Genomic DNA, 16,147 nt, shown 5'->3' with positions numbered 1-16,147 from the left:
GTTGCCCATCGGAGCAGAATCAGATTTCTAGGCGTACTTTGCCCGCCTGTAAAACAAAACTTCAAAGTAGACAAAAGTGTCACCTGTTTATTACAGACAGTTCCGACATCAACTCACTTTCATGACTAATTTATGACACTAATGTGGGATGTTTCCGCAATCTGCAACTCTAAGCGCTCTTCGGGCTATGGAGGCACCTTCTCAGAGCTTACGCTGGTCAAGGCTATTTAACAAGTATCTTTGAATAAAGCTTTCTTTTTTTTTTTTTAAAAGGTTTTTAAACTTTTTTTTTATATTCTTTATCTATTTTTAAACTTTTATGCATTTATTGTTTTATTAAGTGAACTGAAAGACCGAATCTGGGCTCATTCATGTATGCATATATAGCCTTGATTGGCCAGACAAAGCAGTGAATTAACCCTTGACACTCCAAGTTACCAGTATATATATATATATATATATATATACACACACACAAGTTAACCCGTGCATGATACTCATGCATTCTAGTCAAATCAAGCTACTTAAGGTGTTAAAAAGGTTCTTGTCATGCATCTGGGCCTAGCCCAGGCCTCCTCAGGGGAAGAGCGTTACTTCCCGACGCAAGCGCCCTTTTTTAACGTGGTTTTGTCCACATGTCACCACCTCATCATTTTTCTCCATCACCTCACCCTTCATCTTCATCGCCACATCCTTCATCAAGCTACTTAAGGTGTTAAAAACACCCCACTGTCACCCCCGGCAACCACCAACCACTCCCAACTGTCACTTCTCCTTCAAGAAATATATAGGTCAGTGTATAACTCTGCCCAGCAGGTGGCGCTGCAGCTTGTTTTGTTTTTTTCACACACGCCACTAGGCATTTATATAGTAGATTATAGATAGATTATATATATATATATATATATATTAGATATATATACATGTCATTGTGATGTCGTCGGATCTCGCAAGTTTTGAATTCCTTTTTAAGATCCAACATGTTGGGGGGCAGGAGGGAGGGCGGACCCCCATTTTTCTTTTCTGCCACTGCTGTGTGCCAATGTGTCCTAGATGTGGTAGGAACTGCCGTGTGTTTGTGTCATTGCTCTGTCGCTTACCATCCAGCCAGGTCGCTGCAGTATTTGTTTGAAAGTGTATGAAAATAATATTGTGACCTGTGAGGTCAAAATTAACTGCAAATGACTTGAAAGTAGTGTTATTGAGGTTAATAATAATGTAGGAACAATAAAAGAGCAAAATTATGTGATTTTAGCATATTTTTTTCTAAAAAATCCAAAACCAAAACACACAAGGGCGGTTTTACCAAAACCACAACACGAAGTTAATCCAGATCCAAAACCAAAACCAGTTCACGGGCGTCAGTGAGCATCTCTAATATATATATATATTTTCTAAATTGCGGTAATAATGGAGTTTTTTATTGCCGCGATAAGAAAAATCAGACTTAACGCTGCAAACGAGGACCTCTTGATAGACGCCCCTCTTATATATAACATGGCAGCCGTACTACAGCAATATGTGGTTTCTTGGTGCCATGCCCTGCACAGGTTGCAAGACGTGAAATAACAGCAGACGTCAGTGAAATTAATGGATGAGCGCCGTCTCTGCCAGATGATTAACTATGACTTAGCCTCCAAATTTTTTTGTTTCATGAGAACAAACATAGGAGAACGTTCTGCAATTATTTCCCAATTGGCATCTTGTAACAATGAGCGCATACATCATACCACTTTATATAGCCTCATATAGGGACTGTGCTGGCTCCAGGCCCAGCCAGCTCTCCACCGCAGAGTAAACACCTTAAGCCACAGTGACTCTGCTCCTTTCTTTACTTACACTGGAATGTACATGCTGAAAGGAGCCCAAATTAAAGCTCCTTTCTCACAAGGTGAGGAGGAGAAGCCAGATTTCCTTGTGGGTTTTTTTCTCGCCTTATCAAAGTGAGCAAACTCCATTTGGAGACCTGAGTGACATCATTCCTGCCTAATACATGGAGATTTTGGTCAATATTGACTCAGGTAGAGATAGTGAAGTTGTCCAGAGCTTTCTTCTTAGATGAGGCCAGACCTGGGCGCCAGAGTCCTTTACAGATTGGAAGGAACTTTCTCGACCTTGCTGCTGGGGCAGATAGCTGTTTGATCTTGTTTGTACAAATGTCAGATTAGTTGTGTAAACTCCACCCTTTGCTCACTGGGGCTGTCTCTGCAGTGGTCTACAAAGAGCCAAAGAGCTGTAAGATCCGCTACTAAGTAAGGATGGAGGACAGAGTCCCCCAAATAACTTCAAAGGGACTACTTTGCAAACAGAGAAAGCTCTGTCTCAACCCGGGCCGGGTAATACATCATATAAAGGGGGTGCTAGACCGTCCAAACTACACGCAACACTAATGACATAGAACAAACCCCTGTATTATAAGTGATCGCACCAAACTTTCATTAGTTCTCGGGGGTGATATCGATCTGATGAACCAGAACATTGCTAAGCCCCAACACAAGGTACACAGGGCCCAATAAACACAGTTCCCCATGTAAGTTTTAAAACTTGGTTTATAGAATCTTATTTGATATGCCCAACATTGGTATAGTTATATTTAACTAAACGTTTCAATTTTACTTGTATAACTGTGGTGGGGTTAGTTGCAGGGCTTGGCCCTGGGTCTTTTAGTTAAGACCCTAGCACTTGATTTTGCTCAGTACAGCCCCTGTAATAAACATGTAGGACTAAGTTTGAAAAAAAATCTTTATAATACAGTTTATAATGGGATATGACATCATTTGTAACCAGTGCAATGCTACAGCATAAATTGTATTTGCTGTGAGACCACTGCATTGTATTATAGGTACATACAGGGAATTTACAGTCATTCCTGATAATAGTCTTTCAGTTCACACATTAGGGTGATTAGGTAAAGTACTTAATTAAAACTCCAAGTGGTATCACCTGCTTCTAAATAGATTAGGAGAGCAGTTTTCTTCTATGGAAACGTTTGGTCAACTCTGGCGAAATTGCATGTTTCCCAGAATCTCTAAGCGGAAAGAAGATAACAACCTGCAGGGGAGAAACTTAAATATTACATATCTCTGTACACTTTATTGCACAATTACTATATATTTGCTAAATTTAACAGATTAGAAAATAATAAAACCGTGTTTTGACACAGTGTCAGTCAGTACTTAGTAACACTTCCTTTGGCCGGGTCTTTCAGGTGTTTTTCCCGCTCTCTTACTTGCAGAACTAGCCCATAAATACTCTCAGGGGCTTACTGTTCGCACTCGGGGACAGCGCAAGCTCTGTGCATTGTGCCCCCACTCCCTCATTGCTTCATATCTTAGCAGGCAGGAGGTAAGGGGGCATCTTCTGGTACTCCCAGTGGCAGTATGGCGCTTAGCTGTGACATCATAACCAAGAGTCACGCTCCCAGCGTTTCAATGACAGGGAGGAGGAGCGGTGGCGGGTCTAGATTTTTGCTATGGGGGGGGGGGGGGACACGATTTGGTGCCCAGACCCCTTTTTCTCTGTATATACATGTACCTGTTGGCAGAGACCCAGCCGCTCTGATTGTTTAAACAGTGCAGGATCTCTGGCTGCCTCTCAGTCGATGGGGACAAGAATATAGTGTGCAGCCTGCACATGCTGGGGGAGGGGGGGGGGGGTTGCCCCTGCTCCCCCATCCTGAATCCACCACTGAGGAGGAGCAACTGAAAGATCCCCGGTAAGAAGCCACCAGCTGCTTCTCCTCCATGTCAGCGGCCAGCACTCCAGGGGCATTAAAAACATTAGATGACTGACATTATGTCACTCATTCAGGGCATGAATCATTAAGGCATGTAAATGTAGATATGTGTCGTATTTGGCATAAAATTGTTCTGCGCATGCCCAGAACCGAACCATACGCCAGTGAACGCAGCAACGTCCAATTCATCTTTGAGCGCTAAGGACCCGTACTATGGCCTACGGTTTAATGGGCAGGACAAAGAGGGGACTGGGCGTATGCACGTAGTCAATCTACAGTCAGGGCGTGCCAAGCTAGAGTGCATGCAGCAGTGTCCGATTCAGGGCATCTCAAAGGTACGTGTTTGTCAGTCGTATCACTTGCAGCAGCTACAAGTCAGGTGCAAGTGCTGATTAGTGATGACAGTCACATATGTATGCTATAACATGTATTTGCAATCAGGACAAAATGTAAAAATATATTTTATGTACAGTAGACATTAAAAACATCCTAATAAATATATTTTATTTATAAAAAAAAGATGTCTTATTATATAATTGTGTTGTCATTAATGACTATATTATTAACAGGTGACATTAATATTTGTTTTCTTCTGTACAAGCGGATCTGATAGGGCACTACTAACACGATCAGACCGCCACAACATACAAGGTCAGGTGCTGTCGTTGTGCAAATGTCTCTACCACCCTTCCTGGCTGACGTCTGACGGGTCACACAATGAGACGTACATTTGGACCTGTGCTTTTTTTCAGACCGAAACTTACTAGCGCTAAGAAGCACATCTAGAACAACAATGCATATGTACCCTCAAAGAGAAATCCTTTGTTCAATTACACCACATTCACCTTAACTCTTACCAGGTATTAACCCTTACAATCCCAACCAAAAGAGCTATCTTTTTTACAGAAGTGTCACCCTGCTGATATGCCTGTGGCACAATCAATCAGAAACAATCCCTAAAACTGTAGTGGCCAGAAAACTAAATACAGAGGAGGATAAACTGCTGGGAGAAAGACAGCAAAGTTGTGGTCATTGTGAGCACGACACGCACAGACCACACGAGCATAGTACGATGCTACGCATGCGTAGCGGAACTACACTGCTCAGAAGGGGCAGGGAGGATGAAGGGGGGTTGCCGGACCCTTACCCAAATTTTGCTATGGGTATATTCCGCCTCTGTTTCATATAGCACAATGGTCTGATACAATTTGTATGTGTTGCACAGAAATTTGGGCAACAAGGATACTTATTTGGTTTGCCAGGGAGAAAGTATACAGAGCCTGAAATTTGGGGAGAAAGACACTGTTAGCACCTGCGAGTGACTAGGTAGGAAGGCTACAGATGGGCACAGAAAGTGTGCGGTGTTTGTGCCATAAGAAGAGAGACAATTTAATCATTACAAGCCCGGCCTTTGCATGCAATGGAGCTTTCATATCTACCATGCCTTTAAATGATTCCTTTATACTTACGTAGAAGTGTTCCCTCTAAAAATAACTATTTAAAACACAGGGGGAAATAAGGGTTACCAAGCATCAATAACTAGTCGACTCTTCTACATTCCCCCACTCCTTCACTATGGTCACCCGTCAATCACTGTCAGAGCCAGCGTGGGTGACAAGAGTAGGGGCAGGAGAGTAAGAAAACTTCCTCCCTCTCTCCTGTCCATACTCCTCTCACACCGTCAGTCATTCTGCTACAGTGATTGCAAAATGCACCAGTCTCCCGCAATCAATTACTACAGAGCGTCCACTGACTGGGGGGCTGAGAGAGTTGGGGGTCAGGACGCCTCATGGGAGGAACGGCTCGACTTTTGGAAAAAATCAAAGAATGGATTTTTTCTGCTCTCCTCTATGTCCTGTTACAGATATATCCTCCCCAGACTGCTTTCCTACAACGAGGAGACCTTGCTAAATTATTTGCCCTTGATTTATTCTTTTTATATATGTTAATGTATATATGCAGTAAAAATAATTCCTGATTCCCTAACTATTCACAGATAAATAGATAGGGGAGCCTAGTATTCTAAATGGAGTATTTCGGAGTATTTCTTACTTACATTCTTTATGTAAATGGGTAACATTAGTAAATATGATTATATGTCAACTATTTTATATGGTCGGATGTCGTTATTAGTAATAACATTTTTGGGTACAGCATTTATATTACAAGACTTAGGGTTTATAAAGTATAAATATGTACTTTTAGTAAACACATGGGGAGGAAGGGGGAGTATAGGGAATGGGGGGGGGGGTACTCTACCTGTATAGGAGGAAAGGTTTTGGGAAATCCCTTCTTATGATTTGGAGTAAAAGGGTTGGGAGGACATTTATATTGAACATGTGTTTGGGGTAATCAGGACAAATAAGTTGATACATTTAGAAAAGTACAACAAACAAATGAAAAAAGGTGATACCTTTAGTAGCTAATTATATAGGAAATGATTTCAAAGCTCTGTATCTGCAGATCACAGATAACAAAGTATCAACTTTTATTTGAACAAGATTATTGTGACATTTTGTGAAAAAAGTCAGAAGATTTTGATCAGATAGAAATAATCTTTTTGGTTGTTCCTTACACTCAGATGCTACAGTCTAATTATCTGGATCAATCTTAATTTCCTCATTATAATTACTGATACCATTCCATGTAATAAAGGCTTCAAATTTATTATTAAATCCATCCAGCTAGTCTGCCATTACTACCCCTTTACTGTGATTCCCACTCTCTAACTACTTTCCCGGTGAAAATGTTGTTCCTCCAGGTGCAGCGAATGCCCCAAGTCACCTGTACAGTCCTGGGTGCAAAACTCGGAGGTGGGGGCAACCTGGTTTCAACGTGCACCTCTCATCTCTGGACACTATAGAGTCCACAACCATTCTATAACTTACTTATATTACAGACACAGCTCTGTCACTGCACCTCCATCCTATCATATAGCTCTCTATTCTATAACTTACTTATAATACATACACAGCTCTGTCACTACACCTCCATCCTGTCCTATAGCTCTCTATTCTATAACTTATTTATATCACATACACAGCTCTGTCACTACACCTCCATCCTGTCCTATAGCTCTCTATTCTATAACTTATTTATATCACATACACAGCTCTGTCACTACACCTCCATCCTATCATATAGCTCTCTATTCTATAACTTACTTATATTACAGACACAGCTCTGTCACTACACCTCCATCCTATCATATAGCTCTCTATTCTATAACTTACTTATATTACATACACAGCTCTGTCACTACACCTCCATCCTGTCCTATAGCTCTCTATTCTATAACTTACTTATATCACATACACAGCTCTGTCACTACACCTCCATCCTGTCCTATAGCTCTCTATTCTATAACTTACTTATATCACATACACAGCTCTGTCACTACACCTCCATCCTGTCCTGCATTAAGCTTGTAAACATATGTCTCATTTATTATTATTATTATTATTTATTTATTTATGAAGTGCCAACATCGTCTGCAGTGCTGTAGAGAGTATTATACAGAGTACATGCAGGGCATAGTTACATAGTTTTTAACTTTTATACAAATATGAGACAATAGGAATTAGAACCTTGCTCAAAGACTTCACAATTTAAAGGATTAATATATTATTCCGGCTATGCAATTCTGGGCCGTCCCCATATAATCCACACTGTAGTGATATCCGATGATTTCTTACAGGCATGAAAGTGTTAAATAAGGTGCCCAGCATCTGACCCCCACCCCCCACTCATGATATGGCTCAGTTCTCTAGGAAAAGACACTTGTGGGAGAGTGATGCAATTACTAAGGTTATAGTCACTGAGCAGTACTATGAATTTTAAAGAGGCAGATTAAAAGCCTGAATGTAAGAGGTACGTCTAATGCCAAATTAATCTTCATCAGTTTCATAAAAAAATCTCCACCCATTATGTGCAATTATCTGATCTTCCTCACGCTGTACAATACAGAGTCTGATCTCCCCACAATGTACAATACAGGATCTGATCTCCCCCGCACTGTACAATACAGAGTCTGATCTCCCCCGCACTGTACAATACAGAGTCTGATCTCCCTCGCACTGTACAATACAGAGTCTGATCTCCTCACACTGTACAATACAGAGTCTGATCTCCTCCACACTGTACAATACAGAGTATGATCTCCTCCTGCACTGTACAATACAGAGTCTGATCTCCTCCACACTGTACAATACAGAGTCTGATCTCCTCCACACTGTACAATACAGAGTCTGATCTCCTCCACACTGTACAATACAGAGTCTGATCCCCCCCCCCACACTGTACAATACACAGTCTGATCTCCCCCGCACTGTACAATACAGAGTCTGATCTCCCCACAATGTACAATACAGGATCTGATCTCCCCCGCACTGTACAATACAGAGTCTGATCTCCCCCGCACTGTACAATACAGAGTCTGATCTCCCTCGCACTGTACAATAGAGTCTGATCTGCCTCGCACTGTACAATACAGAGTCTGATCTCCTCCACACTGTACAATACAGAGTCTGATCTCCTCCACACTGTACAATACAGAGTATGATCTCCTCCTGCACTGTACAATACAGAGTATGATCTCCTCCTGCACTGTACAATACAGAGTCTGATCTCCTCCACACTGTACAATACAGAGTCTGATCTCCTCCACACTGTACAATACAGAGTCTGATCTCCTCCACACTGTACAATACAGAGTCTGATCCCCCCCCCACACTGTACAATACAGAGTCTGATCCCCCCCCCACACTGTACAATACAGAGTCTGATCTCCACACACTGTACAATACAGAGTCTGATCTCCACACACTGTACAATACAGAGTCTGATCTCCCCCGCAATGTACAATACAGGATCTGATCTCCCCCGCACTGTACAATACAGAGTCTGATCTCCCTCGCACTGTACAATACAGAGTCTGATCTCCTCACACTGTACAATACAGAGTCTGATCTCCCACACACTGTACAATACAGAGTCTGATCTCCCACACACTGTACAATACAGAGTCTGATCTCCCACACACTGTACAATACAGAGTCTGATCTCCCACACACTGTACAATACAGAGTCTGATCTCCCACACACTGTACAATACAGAGTCTGATCTCCCCACACACTGTACAATACAGAGTCTGATCTCCCCCGCACTGTACAATACAGAGTCTGATCTCCCCCGCACTGTACAATACAGAGTCTGATCTCCCCCGCACTGTACAATACAGAGTCTGATCTCCCCCGCACTGTACAATACAGAGTCTGATCTCCCCCACACTGTACAATACAGAGTCTGATCTCCCTCGCACTGTACAATACAGAGTCTGATCTCCCCCGCACTGTACAATACAGAGTCTGATCTACCCCAGCACTGTACAATACAGAGTCTGATCCCCCCCCACACTGTACAATACAGAGTCTGATCTCCTCCACACTGTACAATACAGAGTATGATCTCCTCCACACTGTACAATACAGAGTATGATCTCCTCCTGCACTGTACAATACAGAGTCTGAGCTCCTCCACACTGTACAATACAGAGTCTGATCTCCTCCACACTGTACAATACAGAGTCTGATCCCCCCCCCACACTGTACAATACAGAGTCTGATCTCCCCCACACTGCACAATACAGTCTGATCTCCCCCGCACTGTACAATACAGAGTCTGATCTCCCTCGCACTGTACAATACAGAGTCTGATCTCCTCACACTGTACAATACAGAGTCTGATCTCCTCCACACTGTACAATACAAAGTATGATCTCCTCCTGCACTGTACAATACAGAGTCTGATCTCCTCCACACTGTACAATACAGAGTCTGATCTCCTCCACACTGTACAATACAGAGTCTGATCTCCTCCACACTGTACAATACAGAGTCTGATCCCCCCCCCCCCCCACACTGTACAATACACAGTCTGATCTCCCCCGCACTGTACAATACAGAGTCTGATCTCCCCAGGACTGTACAATACAGAGTCTGATCTCCCCACAATGTACAATACAGAATCTGATCTCCCCGCACTGTACAATACAGACTCTGATCTCCTCCACACTGTACAATACAGAGTCTGATCTCCTCCACACTGTACAATACAGAGTCTGATCCCCCCCCCCACACTGTACAATACAGAGTCTGATCTCCCCCGCACTGTACAATACAGTCTGATCTCCCCCGCACTGTACAATACAGAGTCTGATCTCCCCCGCACTGTAAAATACAGAGTCTGATCTCCACACACTGTACAATACAGAGTCTGATCTCCACACACTGTACAATACAGAGTCTGATCTCCACACACTGTACAATACAGAGTCTGATCTCCCCCGCACTGTACAATACAGAGTCTGATCTCCCCCGCACTGTACAATACAGAGTCTGATCTCCCCCGCACTGTACAATACAGAGTCTGATCTCCTCCACACTGTACAATACAGAGTCTGATCTCCTCCACACTGTACAATACAGAGTATGATCTCCTCCTGCACTGTACAATACAGAGTCTGATCTCCGCCACACTGTACAATACAGAGTCTGATCTCCTCCACACTGTACAATACAGAGTCTGATCTCCTCCACACTGTACAATACAGAGTCTGATCTCCTCCACACTGTACAATACAGAGTCTGATCTCCTCCACACTGTACAATACAGAGTCTGATCTCCTCCACACTGTACAATACAGAGTCTGATACCCCCCCCCCACACTGTACAATACAGAGTCTGATACCCCCCCCCCCCACACTGTACAATACAGAGTCTGATACCCCCCCCCCCCCACACTGTACAATACACAGTCTGATCTCCCCCACACTGTACAATACAGAGTCTGATCTCCCCCCGCAATGTACAATACAGGATCTGATCTCCCCCGCACTGTACAATACAGAGTCTGATCTCCCCCGCACTGTACAATACAGAGTCTGATCTCCCTCGCACTGTACAATACAGAGTCTGATCTCCTCACACTGTACAATACAGAGTCTGATCTCCCCCGCACTGTACAATACAGAGTCTGATCTCCCCCGCACTGTACAATACAGAGTCTGATCTCCTCCACACTGTACAATACAGAGTCTGATCTCCTCCCACTGTACAATACAGAGTCTGATCTCCCCCAGCACTGTACAATACAGAGTCTGATCTCCTCCACACTGTACAATACAGAGTCTGATCTCCTCCACACTGTACAATACAGAGTCTGATCCCCCCCCCACACTGTACAATACAGAGTCTGATCTCCCCCGCACTGTACAATACAGTCTGATCTCCCCCGCACTGTACAATACAGAGTCTGATCTCCCCCGCACTGTAAAATACAGAGTCTGATCTCCACACACTGTACAATACAGAGTCTGATCTCCACACACTGTACAATACAGAGTCTGATCTCCACACACTGTACAATACAGAGTCTGATCTCCCCCGCACTGTACAATACAGAGTCTGATCTCCCCCGCACTGTACAATACAGAGTCTGATCTCCTCCACACTGTACAATACAGAGTCTGATCTCCTCCACACTGTACAATACAGAGTATGATCTCCTCCTGCACTGTACAATACAGAGTCTGATCTCCGCCACACTGTACAATACAGAGTCTGATCTCCTCCACACTGTACAATACAGAGTCTGATCTCCTCCACACTGTACAATACAGAGTCTGATCTCCTCCACACTGTACAATACAGAGTCTGATCTCCTCCACACTGTACAATACAGAGTATGATCCCCCCCCCACACTGTACAATACAGAGTCTGATACCCCCCCCCCCCCCACACTGTACAATACACAGTCTGATCTCCCCCGCACTGTACAATACAGAGTCTGATCTCCCCCGCAATGTACAATACAGGATCTGATCTCCCCCGCACTGTACAATACAGAGTCTGATCTCCCCCGCACTGTACAATACAGAGTCTGATCTCCCTCGCACTGTACAATACAGAGTCTGATCTCCCTCGCACTGTACAATACAGAGTCTGATCTCCTCACACTGTACAATACAGAGTCTGATCTCCCACACACTGTACAATACAGAGTCTGATCTCCCACACACTGTACAATACAGAGTCTGATCTCCCACACACTGTACAATACAGAGTCTGATCTCCCACACACTGTACAATACAGAGTCTGATCTCCCCCGCACTGTACAATACAGAGTCTGATCTCCCCGCACTGTACAATACAGAGTCTGATACCCCCCCCCCACACTGTACAATACACAGTCTGATCTCCCCCGCACTGTACAATACAGAGTCTGATCTCCCCCGCAATGTACAATACAGGATCTGATCTCCCCCGCACTGTACAATACAGAGTCTGATCTCCCCCGCACTGTACAATACAGAGTCTGATCTCCCCAGGACTGTACAATACAGAGTCTGATCTCCCCGCACTGTACAATACAGAGTCTGATCTCCCCCGCACTGTACAATACAGAGTCTGATCTCCTCCACACTGTACAATACAGAGTATGATCTCCTCCACACTGTACAATACAGAGTATGATCTCCTCCTGCACTGTACAATACAGAGTCTGAGCTCCTCCACACTGTACAATACAGAGTCTGATCTCCTCCACACTGTACAATACAGAGTCTGATCCCCCCCCCACACTGTACAATACAGAGTCTGATCTCCCCAACACTGCACAATACAGTCTGATCTCCCCCGCACTGTACAATACAGAGTCTGATCTCCCACACACTGTACAATACAGAGTCTGATCTCCCACACACTGTACAATACAGAGTCTGATCTCCCCCGCACTGTACAATACAGAGTCTGATCTCCCCCGCACTGTACAATACAGAGTCTGATACCCCCCCCCCCCACACTGTACAATACACAGTCTGATCTCCCCCGCACTGTACAATACAGAGTCTGATCTCCCCCGCAATGTACAATACAGGATCTGATCTCCCCCGCACTGTACAATACAGAGTCTGATCTCCCCGCACTGTACAATACAGAGTCTGATCTCCCCAGGACTGTACAATACAGAGTCTGATCTCCCCGCACTGTACAATACAGAGTCTGATCTCCCCCGCACTGTACAATACAGAGTCTGATCTCCCTCGCACTGTACAATAGAGTCTGATCTCCCTCGCACTGTACAATAGAGTCTGATCTGCCTCGCACTGTACAATACAGAGTCTGATCTCCTCACACTGTACAATACAGAGTCTGATCTCCTCACACTGTACAATACAGAGTCTGATCTCCTCCACACTGTACAATACAGAGTCTGATCCCCCCCCCCCCACACTGTACAATACACAGTCTGATCTCCCCCGCACTGTACAATACAGAGTCTGATCTCCCCAGGACTGTACAATACAGAGTCTGATCTCCCCGCACTGTACAATACAGAGTCTGATCTCCCCCGCACTGTACAATACAGAGTCTGATCTCCCTCGCACTGTACAATAGAGTCTGATCTCCCTCGCACTGTACAATAGAGTCTGATCTGCCTCGCACTGTACAATACAGAGTCTGATCTCCTCACACTGTACAATACAGAGTCTGATCTCCTCCACACTGTACAATACAGAGTCTGATCTCCTCCACACTGTACAATACAGAGTCTGATCTCCTCCACACTGTACAATACAGAGTATGATCTCCTCCTGCACTGTACAATACAGAGTCTGATCTCCTCCACACTGTACAATACAGTCTGATCTCCTCCACACTGTACAATACAGAGTCTGATCTCCTCCACACTGTACAATACAGAGTATGATCTCCTCCTGCACTGTACAATACAGAGTCTGATCTCCTCCACACTGTACAATACAGAGTCTGATCTCCTCCACACTGTACAATACAGAGTCTGATCCCCCCCCACACTGTACAATACAGAGTCTGATCTCCCCCGCACTGTACAATACAGGGTCCTGATCTCCCCCGCACTGTACAATACAGAGTCTGATCTCCCCCGCACTGTACAATACAGAGTCTGATCTCCCTCGCACTGTACAATACAGAGTCTGATCTCCTCCACACTGTACAATACAGAGTCTGATCTCCCTCGCACTGTACAATACAGAGTCTGATCTCCCACACTGTACAATACAGAGTCTGATCTCCTCACACTGTACAATACAGAGTCTGATCTCCTCCACACTGTACAATACAGAGTATGATCTCCCCCAGCACTGTACAATACAGAGTCTGATCTCCTCCACACTGTACAATACAGAGTCTGATCTCCTCCTCACTGTACAATACAGAGTCTGATCTCCTCCACTCTGTACAATACAGAGTCTGATCTCCTCCACACTGTACAATACAGAGTCTGATCCCCCCCCCCCACACTGTACAATACAGAGTCTGATCTCCCCCACACTGTACAATACAGTCTGATCTCCCCCGCACTGTACAATACAGAGTCTGATCTCCCCCGCACTGTAAAATACAGAGTCTGATCTCCACACACTGTACAATACAGAGTCTGATCTCCACACACTGTACAATACAGAGTCTGATCTCCACACACTGTACAATACAGAGTCTGATCTCCCCCGCACTGTACAATACAGAGTCTGATCTCCCCCGCACTGTACAATACAGAGTCTGATCTCCTCCACACTGTACAATACAGAGTATGATCTCCTCCTGCACTGTACAATACAGAGTCTGATCTCCTCCTGCACTGTACAATACAGAGTCTGATCTCCTCCACACTGTACAATACAGAGTCTGATCTCCTCCACACTGTACAATACAGAGTCTGATCTCCTCCACACTGTACAATACAGAGTCTGATCCCCCCCCCCACACTGTACAATACAGAGTCTGATCCCCCCCCACACTGTACAATACAGAGTCTGATCCCCCCCCCACACTGTACAATACACAGTCTGATCTCCCCCACACTGTACAATACACAGTCTGATCTCCCCCACACTGTACAATACAGAGTCTGATCTCCCCACAATGTACAATACAGGATCTGATCTCCCCCGCACTGTACAATACAGAGTCTGATCTCCCCCGCACTGTACAATAGAGAGTCTGATCTCCCTCGCACTGTACAATACAGAGTCTGATCTCCTCACACTGTACAATACAGAGTCTGATCTCCCACACACTGTACAATACAGAGTCTGATCTCCCACACACTGTACAATACAGAGTCTGATCTCCCACACACTGTACAATACAGAGTCTGATCTCCCACACACTGTACAATACAGAGTCTGATCTCCCACACACTGTACAATACAGAGTCTGATCTCCCCCGCACTGTACAATACAGAGTCTGATCTCCCTCGCACTGTACAATACAGAGTCTGATCTCCCCACACTGTACAATACAGAGTCTGATCTCCTCACACAGTACAATACAGAGTATGATCTCCTCCTGCACTGTACAATACAGAGTCTGATCTACCCATGCACTGTACAATACAGAGTCTGATCCCCCCCCCCCACACTGTACAATACAGAGTCTGATCTCCTCCACACTGTACAATACAGAGTATGATCTCCTCCTGCACTGTACAATACAGAGTCTGATCTCCTCCACACTGTACAATACAGAGTCTGATCTCCTCCACACTGTACAATACAGAGTCTGATCCCCCCCCCCCCACACTGTACAATACAGAGTCTGATCTCCCCCACACTGCACAATACAGTCTGATCTCCCCCGCACTGTACAATACAGAGTCTGATCTCCACACACTGTACAATACAGAGTCTGATCTCCCACACACTGTACAATACAGAGTCTGATCTCCCCCGCACTGTACAATACAGAGTCTGATCTCCTCCACACTGTACAATACAGAGTCTGATCTCCTCCACACTGTACAATACAGAGTCTGATCCCCCCCCCCACACTGTACAATACAGAGTCTGATCTCCCCCACACTGTACAATACAGTCTGATCTCCCCCGCACTGTACAATACAGAGTCTGATCTCCCCCGCACTGTACAATAGAGTCTGATCTCCCCCGCACTGTACAATACAGAGTCTGATCTCCCACACACTGTACAATACAGAGTCTGATCTCCACACACTGTACAATACAGAGTCTGATCTCCCACACACTGTACAATACAGAGTCTGATCTCCCCCGCACTGTACAATAGAGTCTGATCTCCCCCGCACTGTACAATACAGAGTCTGATCTCCCACACACTGTACAATACAGAGTCTGATCTCCCACACACTGTACAATACAGAGTCTGATCTCCCACACACTGTACAATACAGAGTCTGATCTCCCCCGCACTGTACAATACAGAGTCTGATCTCCCCCGCACTGTACAATACAGAGTCTGATCTCCTCCTGCACTGTACAATACAGAGTCTGATCTCCTCCTGCACTGTACAATACAGAGTCTGATCTCCTCCACACTATACAATACAG

The 16,147-nt window shown here is 44.7% G+C and overlaps 1 long non-coding RNA gene across 1 annotated transcript in view; it reads right to left on the bottom strand.

The window, feature by feature from the left end:
- Positions 1–16,147, bottom strand: part of LOC142101488 (uncharacterized) — a 41,199-nt gene that overhangs the window by 13,700 nt on the left and 11,352 nt on the right. Inside the window, exon 2 of the long non-coding RNA XR_012679026.1 lies at positions 2,944–3,051. This is a non-coding gene — a long non-coding RNA (uncharacterized LOC142101488). The remainder of the gene's footprint in view (positions 1–2,943; positions 3,052–16,147) is intronic.

This window comes from Mixophyes fleayi, chromosome 9 (assembly GCF_038048845.1).
Source record: "Mixophyes fleayi isolate aMixFle1 chromosome 9, aMixFle1.hap1, whole genome shotgun sequence".
NCBI classification, from domain to species: domain Eukaryota; kingdom Metazoa; phylum Chordata; class Amphibia; order Anura; family Limnodynastidae; genus Mixophyes; species Mixophyes fleayi.
Note: the sequence above shows the minus strand (reverse complement) of the source record. Positions and strands in the feature narration are given on the sequence as shown.